This window comes from Acromyrmex echinatior, chromosome 16, assembly GCF_024713525.1.
Source record: "Acromyrmex echinatior isolate Ae372 chromosome 16, ASM2471352v2, whole genome shotgun sequence".
Taxonomy (NCBI): Eukaryota; Metazoa; Arthropoda; class Insecta; order Hymenoptera; family Formicidae; genus Acromyrmex; species Acromyrmex echinatior.
The window spans coordinates 1,594,186-1,604,877 of NC_141867.1; the positions used below are offsets into that span (position 1 = coordinate 1,594,186).

A 10,692-nucleotide genomic window follows, 5' to 3' on the forward strand; every position below is an offset into this window, starting at 1 on the left:
GAATAATCGCTCCGAATTTGTCTCTTACTACAACGAAATAAAGCAAACGACAGTGGCATCTCTCGCATTCACAGCGAAATGATCTCTCTTCGTAACTTCGAACCTTATTCGGAAACGTTATTTACTCGTTTTTGAGTAATTGTTGGCATCCTACCCGATTGAACATGAAATGGACGGAAAACTTTTCCGGACAGTTATATACTAGATTCCCTGTTGCGTTATAACAAAACGACACCTTTGCCCATAATTCTACACGCCACCGAACGTAGACGGGGAGTATTATGTACGTAAATTTATTCGCGTCCGTAAACTTGCAACTTTGTGCTACTTTATGCAAACCGTTCCGGATTACATACCGTTAGGTCGAATATGTCCCCATCGATCTAGTGGATTCAGATAAAGTATCGTCCTACGTATCTACACGTCATAACCGCACCCGCATTAGGTCGATATTGCGCAAGCATTCGACCGTCGTACGTGTCTAATAATCGGATTGACTATTTGATGGAAAATTTCTCGAGGAATTCTAAAAATAAAAATCAAACGTCATTCCGTTGTGTGCGGCAATTACGCGACAATTTGCACTGTTAAAAATAAAGTGTCGATTTTAACTGAAAAACGTATAGTGGACTTCCTGAGACATGCAGAAATGTTAAAATTGACACTGTACAAAAAAAAAATGTTGTTAATTGTAACATTCTTGCATAGCTCAGAAAGTCCATTATACTATGTTTTAAAATTAACATTTTATTTTTAACAGCGTATTTACTTCTATAAGAATGCAATCATGATTTATCGATTTTAAACATTAATACTCGAGAGAGATAGAAATATTTATAATTGATTAATTTCTAAGATTCGCTATAATTATTTACAATAAATGGTTATTATTTTTTCAATTATTTAAAATTTCTCAATCAAAGAGTAATCCGAGTAATCGATTAATTGCTTCTTCAATAATGAGTAACACCAAAATTTTCTGTCATAATTCTCGACTACGACGATTAGACTAGCGTTATATCTTACGATATCAATACGCAGTTCGGTAGGATCAACAAGTGTGGATCCGCGGAACGAAGTCACGTCGCGTAAGGTTGATCGATCGCGGGGACGCGAAAAGAGAGAAGCACCTTGACGAGAAACGGGAATAAGAACTTCCTCCCTCGCGAATCGCACGCGCGGATTCCCACGGTGCGAGATAAGGCACAGGCCGAGAGATAAAGAGAGACTACGAGGAGAGATGCGAAGGGAAAAAGGGAGAAAAAAAAAGGAGAGAAAAGGATGAAGGGAAGAGAAAGGATGAAGGAAGGAGGAGGATGTGAGGAGAGAGGGAAGCTCGGGAGGCGAGCTCGGCGAGGACGATGTGGGAAAAGAGGAAGCTAATCAGAAGCGGAAGTACGCTCTGGCGAGGCCCGAGGCCTTGAGAAGGCATAGTCGGCCGAGTGGCTTTTAGCTCTCTTAATTGCAACTTCATTTAACGCACCGTTCGGCCAATCCAAACCTCGCATGCCGAGAATAGCGCGTCTTAATAAGCATCTTATCGCGTACGCGAAGAAGAAACGCCTGAGAAGGGAACGGACGAACCGTGGAAGGTGGAAAAGTACGAAGCGAAAATATGAAGCACGAAGAAAAGTACATTGTCTTCCTTCAAGATGAATTGACGCAATTCGCGCTGCAAGTAGGATATCATTTTTCCTTAGAATTTTATCCTTTTTTTTCCTATCTTATGTATTTGTCGAATGCCACGTTTTATTCCACAATTTAGTAAGAAAAATGCTGCTTCAACCGTTACTGTAACACTGTATTCATCTGAGACACGTATAATCTTAAGAGATTATTGCCTGTTTTTACCAATAAAAATTAACTTTAATCTCAGCTTAATTTACTTTTCATTTTTTTTTTTTAATTCTTAGAACTAGAAATGAAGAGTTACTTGAACCGAGATTAAAATTAAACATTAAACGGGCATTAATTACTGCTTTAATCGTAACTATCTAAAGAAAGGATTGCACAAACGTTATGAACGTTTGTTTTGGAAACGCGGAAAAACGATACCGACATCGATAAGAAGTTTACGAATATCCTATTAACACTTGGTCGTTTATCTGGATTGCACTTATCTCGCGATATCCACGTTAATGACATCAAGCAACGATAATAAAATTCTCAATAGAGTCATTGATAAACGCTACGATAATAAATCCACGTGCATTCCGTTTATTCGCGAATGTTTTAAAAGTAGCATTTTCCTTGAAAATGAGTGGAAATTCATTAATAATTAAATTTGTATTTGATCCAACAGTTTGTCCGTCATTAACAGGAATAATTTAACTTTGCGAATATCATTCATTTCGTGGTTTATTCCATATTTTTTCCCATATCGATTGATGATATCAATGCGTATCAGATGCGCTCTACATCGCGTGCGATAATATCACAGATTACAAAATCATTTATTATCTCATTAATTAATTGCAATAATCTTGTAACCTACTTTTACCTCGCTACCGATTACTTAGCAATTGAAAATATTTTTGAAAAATATTAATTAAAAATATTAATCAATAATAATTGACAAATTAAATTCTATAATAAATTGAAAAATATTGTAATTGGCGAGACATTCAGTCTACTGACATGACATTCGAATGTAAACAATTATTTTGATGATTATAAAAAGGAGAGAGTTTTAATTAAACAATACTGTTTGAAAGAATTCTTTCCTATCGAAATGTACGTGCAACATTTGACGCGTTCGCAATATTTTCCTTCTTCAATTGGCAAACGCAAAAGGATATTAATTATTCATAATTGTCTGGCACAGAGATACTCTTTTCGCTCATCTTTTTCTCATGGACGCGGAACATGGTAATTGCACGTCGGGTTGGATATCTCTGCAAAGCGGCTTCAGCAAATTTAAGGAGAGTAACGATGGAATGTATTCAGAGGCATAAATAATTATCGTTAAATGTTTGCGGTCGCACGTTAAATGATTTGGCCATAAATTTCCGTTGCGAATTAGGTTCTCGATGTATAGTTTAGCGGAACGGTTGACATAGTCAAATTTATTCGCGCAGACGGTAGTGCGAATGACTCCGTAGCAAGCTATCGCTAATTAACGTGAGGAAACTCATTTGCGATTTATGTTAAACACCTTCAAGCATTAAAACTTATCAGCTGCAACATCGGTTTTACTAAAAAAAAATTAGCTTTTTATTTTCTTTGAATATATATATATATATAATATATGCTTTACGCCTCATTTAAGAGATAATTTCATAAATTTAAAAATCTTTTATTACTTAAAAAAAAAAATTTTTTGCTTCAGACGAGATAATATATATATATATCAGAAGGATAAAGACACAATTATATAATTATCCCTGGTTATTTATTCTGCCAGTAGTCTTGCTCGCTGATGATCGCTCGAAATGAAGCCGAAACGTTTAAATTCTAGAATAATTTCAAGAAGAAAAGAATTAATTAATATTACCGCGCGCTTGATTCTCATTGCCCGTTTATTTTTAATTTACAATTATATAATTACATGAATTATGTAAGGAGATAAAATAGAGAGAATTCCTAAGAGATAATAATCCAGAATAATAATGAAGATAAAAGTAGAAAGATATGTAATAAGGGATAAACATTTGAGTCACAAAATGCTACTTCTTTATTTTCAGTCAAGAAGAATTTGAATAAGAAAAATTAAGCAAATTTTTTCATAATGATGTTCGATTTGGGTAAACGAAATTTTCACGCGTAACATAGAAAAAGGAGTACTTGCATCAGCTGCTGCTTACCAAAAAGAAACTTTCTCGCGGCGCGATTATTGTCGTGTCCAGAAAAGAGTAACGCGCGCGAGCAAAAAGTCGCGGGAACACGGAATTTCGACTGGTTCACCTTTCGGGGCTCCGAGATGGTGATTTCGTTGTTATATTCGCGGTATATAATCGCGTCGATGCACACTCTGTGCAGCTCGTGGACTACGTAAGAACGCGCCGTGCGAGCTCTCGTCCGCGAGATAATGGCAAGATGAATGCGAAATGGCGAACGCGGAGGCACCTTTCGATACGCGACCTTGACAAGAGATCGCTTTTTCTCTCTGATTCGTCATTCCACGCTATTGATGATCACACTGGATGCTGCGAGAGGAGTGGCCCGTCGTTTCTTTTTTTTTTTTTCTTCCTCTTCTCCTTTTTGTCTTTTTCTTTTGAAATGGTTACACAACAATCGTCCATATAGCGACCATGGTGCGCCGCTGAACTTGAATTATTATATGCTCAGAAGAAGTTTTCCTGTCTTCCCGCATCTCCTACGTCTCTCGCAAGAGAGTTTACAGCTACCTATTACGACGTACAATCTATTAACGTATTTTATTTGCTGCAGGGACGGTTTCATTCGTTTCCTGTTTTTCCTGCTTTCATATTATCCTATTTGTTCTGCTTCCGAGACAATTTTCAAATAATCGCAACGGCGGGGTCGAAATGCAGTCGAGTATTTTCAAAATTTCCGTACGTATGAATCATCAGCGATAAAAGCGTCGATATAGCATGTTTGTTCGCCAAACATGTATTTGGCGTAAACACATTTATTAGTAAAGTGCCTTTAAAAAAATACACATAAAGTAGAAATAAACAAATATTAATAAAAAAATTTTTCGCGACTCTACCAATGTAATTGAATAATTCTTGCGTCTTTTCATCGAATTGCGCAACTGGAAAGATTCTCTACGATTACGCTCATTATATTTCACTGACGGTAAAAAGTTTCTCCATGAGATATTAAAAATAAAATAAACATATATATATATATTTAATTAAACAATAAAGATAGCTGTTGGTGTGATAAGCAATAAAAATTCACGCTTCGTCGGCTTGGTGTAGTTACTGTTTGATGAGTTTAGTTACATTATATATTACACACACATATATATATATATATATATATATATATTCCTATGCGTTATATAATTTAGCGTAGTCTCTCAAACGGAAACTGGAACAGTTTTTTAGGCGGCTATAACTATGTCATTTGCGTTTCGTGGTTCCGCTGATCATATTTTCCCATTGTCAGCGCTGTTCGCTGCGATCTATCTACCTGTCTCTCGTTACACGTTAGGCCTGGCCATCGTTTTTACTACCAATTATATTGCCGCATTAATTTGCACCGCCTCTTGCATCCAATCGCATGGAATGTCAGTTAACAACCGCGACAATTGCCTCATTATCGCTAGCAGTTTCACCGTTTCATTTAGGTACAAAATGACATAAGCCTTGACGATAAGTGAAATAATTAGGTGGTACCACGCTGCGTCACATAATGTACCAACGAAAATCCATATCAATAAATAACGAAAAATGCAAGGAGATACTGAAGAATCGTCGCGTTCTTGCGCGATCATCGTCACAGATCAATACCTGTATCTTTTCACTTTATCGTATCATATCCGTAAAAGTGACTGCAAACATTTTCCAACACTTATGTCAACATTACATCATCGATCATCCTTAACCCTCGCTTGAACGCGCCGAACTAGCACCGCAAGAGAACAACTCCATCGAAATACGGAGTGATATAGAAAGATCGAATGGAAGTAATTTTAATTCGCTATATCGTAACGCGATTTATTCTTCATTATACACCTCCCTTTCTGCCTCATTTTATTAATCTCCGTACTGATGTACTATTGAAATATTATGCATCAGCAATTGTACAGAATCGTTGGATCGGAATTGTTTTGTTTGCGTAAACAATTTTGGAGTAATGTGTCTCTGTAGAGTTCCACATACCAGGACGACATATTCACTGTCGTTCACTGAACGGTGGTAAAATTAACACACTTATTCTTTGCCAATTATAGTCAGCAAGTCATAACTGGCGTGAAAAACAAACTTATAGGCTTTTTATCTGCGCTTATCGGCAAGCATTTATAGCACCTGTCGATTATTCACGCCAGGTTCGGGCCGCCAGCATAAACGTAGAATATATCACTGAGAAACAAACGTGTCATGTACGTTGCATGTGGCAATGAACGAGTTGATCCTTAAATCACCTTTTGCAGCAGACTACTGATTTACCGGGTGCGATTAAGACGATCGGTAGCGATCGCGTAATTAATTTAGCAATCGACGAAAGAGATGCGTCAATCATTTCGGTCTCCGCGAGAACAGAGATTTCCGGAGCGTGAAGAAAGAGCGTAACATAATCGAATCGAAATGACTTTTAAATTACTCTCTAAAAAGTAAGTTCGGAGTAAATTTCACGCTGAAGAGTATCATCTCATTTTTAAAGATCGAAAATGGAGTCACTCCATTTCAAGACTGGCTCAATTTTTACTCTTTAGGGTGAGATTCCATTTCAAAGAATTGCGAGAGGACAGTCGTATTCATTTTTCTCACCTTGTGCTTTTTCTACTACTGCACTCGCTGCCTAACGTGCGATCGGTATCCAGGATGAGCAACCAGACGTAGTATGTATCCCACGGGATTATCTCGTCGAGTCACGTGAAAAACATTCTCTTTGCGAGCCGGCGACGACCAGCCGAGATCCCGTGACATCGGCGACGTGGACGACGCTGCGAGCACGTGACGTACATTGATATTTCGCGATATGGATCACAATCACTAGACACGAGAGAAACAGATCAGTATAGTGGTTAACGTCGAACGAAAGAAACGTGCACGAAACGAGAGGCACGCTCGAGATAATACCCGGCACTTTGTATAATCACTTTACACTCGTGGACGCGTTCCTCGCGCAACTGCACATGGTCTCGACGGAAAGGAACGAAAATCGGCGGCGATCGATCGGAAACAGGAAGATGCACTGATGTGTCTTGGAGGACGTCGTCGTTGATTGTTCGCAATCAGCCGTTTTTCACGATCCTCCTCGTCATCGCGTTTCGTCTCGCTACTTTTCTGTTCGCGCTCGCCTGCGCGATGTCACACACGTGGTTTTGTGCTCGCAGTGCACGCACGCACGCATGCACGCACACTGCGTACAATCCGCTTCCTCGATTCAGATCGTCTAAACTCGACTCGCGGAAATTCGCCGTGGAGAGAGAGATTCGTCAGCCCGGAACGGAACGATCCTTGACGACGATCTTCGACGTCCGCGACGATGTCGGTAAAGGGCGACGACGACGATGACGATGATGACGGAGAACTTTTTTTTTTTTTCTCTCCAACGGGGTCTGCTCCGTTGACTGCCCAGGGTCAACCGGCTGGCTCTGCGCGCGGCACTTTTACCCGTTGGGTACTCTCAAGGACTCGGAGGTGGCTCCTATTCCTTTCTCTTATCCTTTCGCGCGCGCGCCTTTTTTATCCCGCTAACCTTTTTAAACGCACTTTTAATTCCGCTCGGCCGCGTGTCCCCAGCGAACGCCGCCGCAGAGCGATTTCCCGTGTTCAGAGTACGCTGCTCTTTCGTCGCGGATTATCAAATTTCTCGCGTCTCCTTCGTAAATTCAACGTCGTCGTCGTGCGGCGCGACGCACCGTGACGATCGGCAGAAGAGCGGCGGGAGAACGGAAAACGAGTAGATCTCGCCACATCCGGATCGTCTTTCAGATTCGTCCTTCGCTATCGCGGTCTGTCCTCCGCCTCTTTCTTCTCGTTCCGCGAGAGCGAGCCTTCTCTCGGCTCGCTCGTCGACGTCGACTTCCTTGTCCTCGTCGTCGAACCACGCGACGGTCGCGAGGATTCTTGTCCTCCGCGCGGCGGCGAGAAATCCGCGTCCTCCTCCTGCGGTTTTCGCGCACACGGTTGTCGTATCGCGGTCTGTTCCTCTCCTCTTCTCCTCCTCCTCCTCCTCCTGCTTCTCCTCCTTTTCTCCCTCTCCGTCTCGAACTGTCTCTCTCTCTTTCTTCGCTGTCCTTTTCCCTTCCGCGTCTCCCTTTCCGTCTGTCTGTCTCCTTTCTCTTCTGCGTGTTGTAATCCCTTTTGCGAAACTTCTTGCGCCCGGACGAGGCGGCGAGGTAAAAGCGAGCGCGCTGTCGATCGTGAACTGAGGGAGAGAGAGAGAGAGAGACAGGTTAAATTCGCACGCGAATACCGCACGTCGAGTCCTTCCACGGTGGTGGTGCGCTACCGGGATGCCACTTGATGATAATGATGATGATAATGATAATGTTGGCGACGTTGACGATGACGATGACGATGACGATGAAGACCACTCTCTAGCAACTCCGGAAATGAATTACCGGTGGGATACCAACGACTGTGACCTTGAACATTCGCATTTCGCGCTGGACGGAGTGAAACGCGCGCGAGACCGATCACTTTCCATCGTTCTTTTTCGTTATCAGCGCCGAGTCGCTCGCGACCGAAGCTCAATCATTCGCGTTTTCGCGATCCTGGGTCCAATTATCCGATGGTGAAAAACTCGTGATTACCTCTGCACGGGATGCTGATACACCTCCGCAAACGCGAGCGTGCGAACGAAATACCACGCGCGAGTGTATTTCGCGAAGTAGCGGGCTAGAAAACGTTGTTACGCAACGAACGGAGCACCGTTCCTCTTCTCTTCTCTCTCCTTGTTCTTTCCCTAGCACGCCCTCTTCGACTTCTCCGGAACACGTAGATCCTCCGCATCGGCGAAACTTCTTGTCAAGGGCGCCGGAGGGCAATCCGCGATCATGCGAATCTGGATGCACGCACGAATACACACTCTCACTGTTTTCGTATATCTCTCTTTCTCTCTCTCTCTCTCTCTCTCTCTCTCTCTCTCTCTCTCTCTCTCTCTCTCCCTCCCTCCTTCCCTCCCTCTCTCTCTCTCTCTCTCTCTCTCTCTCTCTCTCTCTCTCTCTCTCTCTTCAGAAGGTAGAACAAAATGGGAAAGTCACTGGAGAAAGACGGGCAGAGAAAGAGAGAGGCAAGAGATATTCGGTGGTACCCAGCCTACAGGAGGCAAGATCGAATTTTAACGCGCGCAATACGCGCTCCCGTGAGTTGAAGTCGACGGTTTCAACTTTTACTTTCAGCTCTTACACAACGCGGCCCGCTCTTGCTGGTACGTAAGTGGCGAACGTGCAGCGAGTCCTGGTCTCAGTTTCGAGGCTTCTTCTCTTAATATCCTCTTCTTCTTCTTCTTTTTCTTCTTCTTGTCCTTCTTTCTCTTCTTCCTGTTATTTTTTTGTATTACCCCTTTACTTCCTTGTATTTGTTTTCCGCCAACAACCGGTCATAATCAAGATCAATGAACTTTTCAAGAACAAAATTCTCAGTAGAATGATGTATGTTATCTATTGTTTAAATTTCTTTTCTTCCTTTTATCTAAAAAATGATGATTACACGGTGAAGACGAATCACTTGTCACAGCAAGAGTTACATCTATTGTTTGCCGAATTAGTCACTACAACAATTGAAGTATTGATGATACATTAATGCACAATCGTGAAAATTTGCGTTTTGCAACGAGATCACTTGAGGTAATTATAGAAGATCCAATCGCGAATTGGTGCACTCCCGATAGAATATCCGTAAGTAGGAGGACTGATATGGTTACCACGTGTCCTCACAATGCGAACACGCGGCGAACAACGAAGAGGACACTTAACGACGTTGTCAGTTTTCCTCGTGATGGTCCGTATCGCACTCCCGCGCGCACAAGCGGTGACACTCTCGATTGGAGTCGACGTATGTTTTTCGCGCGTGTTCGCTGTCTCTCTCTTTCTCTCTCTCTCCCTCTCTCTCTCTTTGTCTATCTATCTTTCTCTCCCTCTCTTTCTTCTTGTTTTATCTTCTCTCCCTCTTTTATCCTCCCTCTCTCTCTCTCTCTTTTTCTTTCTCTTTCTTTCTTTACATCGGAGGACTTCTTCAGGGAGAGAGGGTTCTCTTCCGGTCTCCGCGATGTGTCTCACTGCTCCTCGCTCCGTCGTAACTTTTGCGCAAAGCCGGGACCCTCTCTCACTCTCTACCTCTCTCTTTCTCTCTCTCTCTCTCTCTCTCACTCTCCCGCTCTCACTCTCCCTCTCTCGCGCGCGCTCTCTCTTTCTCTGTCCTAGGTAAGCGCGAAGAGAGGTAGAGTTGGTTAGCAGGAGGTGGCGACGGTAGTGGTGGTTACTCATTCGTTGTAGTGGTGGTACATCAGCGATATTCTAACGTGTATCGAATAAGTACAACCACAACGGCGAGCAGCGGCGGTAGTGGTGGTCATGGTGACGACGATGGTGATAGCGCAGCAGTAGCTGTAATAGTGGCGGGTGGTAGTGGCAAAGAAGAGGCCAGGTGTGGGCCCCGTAAATTTACGAGACCCCAGAAAGGGTTGAGGGTCCGAAAAGCGCGTTTCTCTTTGCTCCCGACGTTATATTCTGCATCGAGGAAGAGGTTTTGCGAGTCCGTGAGTTTATTTGTAAAGCGATCATGGTATTGGCTCTATGTTGAGTGGCACCTTTCCTCTGCCTCTCTCTCTCTCTCCCTCCCTCCCTCTCTCCCCCTTTCTCTCTCTTGTTCGCACACCCTTGCTCCACCTCTTCTCTCTTCATCTCTCTACCTCTGTCTCTCTTTCTCTCTCTTTACGTATCTGTCTATCTCCCGTTCTCCCTTACTTGCTCTTTCTCCCCCACCAGGAGTCCTCCACCTACCACTACCTTCCTCTACTCTTCCTTTCCCCACTAGTGCTCTCACTATTGCATTACAAATAGCTCTCTTGCCTAGGTCTTATTGGTGAGATATAGCTCTTTCTCTCTCT

At 42.6% G+C, this 10,692-nt stretch overlaps 1 protein-coding gene across 2 annotated transcripts in view; it reads right to left on the reverse strand.

Annotated features, from left to right (window-relative positions):
- The window catches only part of ken (zinc finger and BTB domain-containing ken and barbie protein), a 38,481-nt gene extending 28,458 nt beyond the window's left edge, over positions 1 to 10,023 (reverse strand). For both annotated transcript variants that reach the window (XM_011054407.2, XM_011054406.2), the window contains exon 1: positions 6,402 to 10,023. The gene's annotated coding sequence lies outside the window, so the exon portion shown is untranslated. The remainder of the gene's footprint in view (positions 1 to 6,401) is intronic.
- Positions 10,024 to 10,692: the final 669 nt, after the last annotated feature.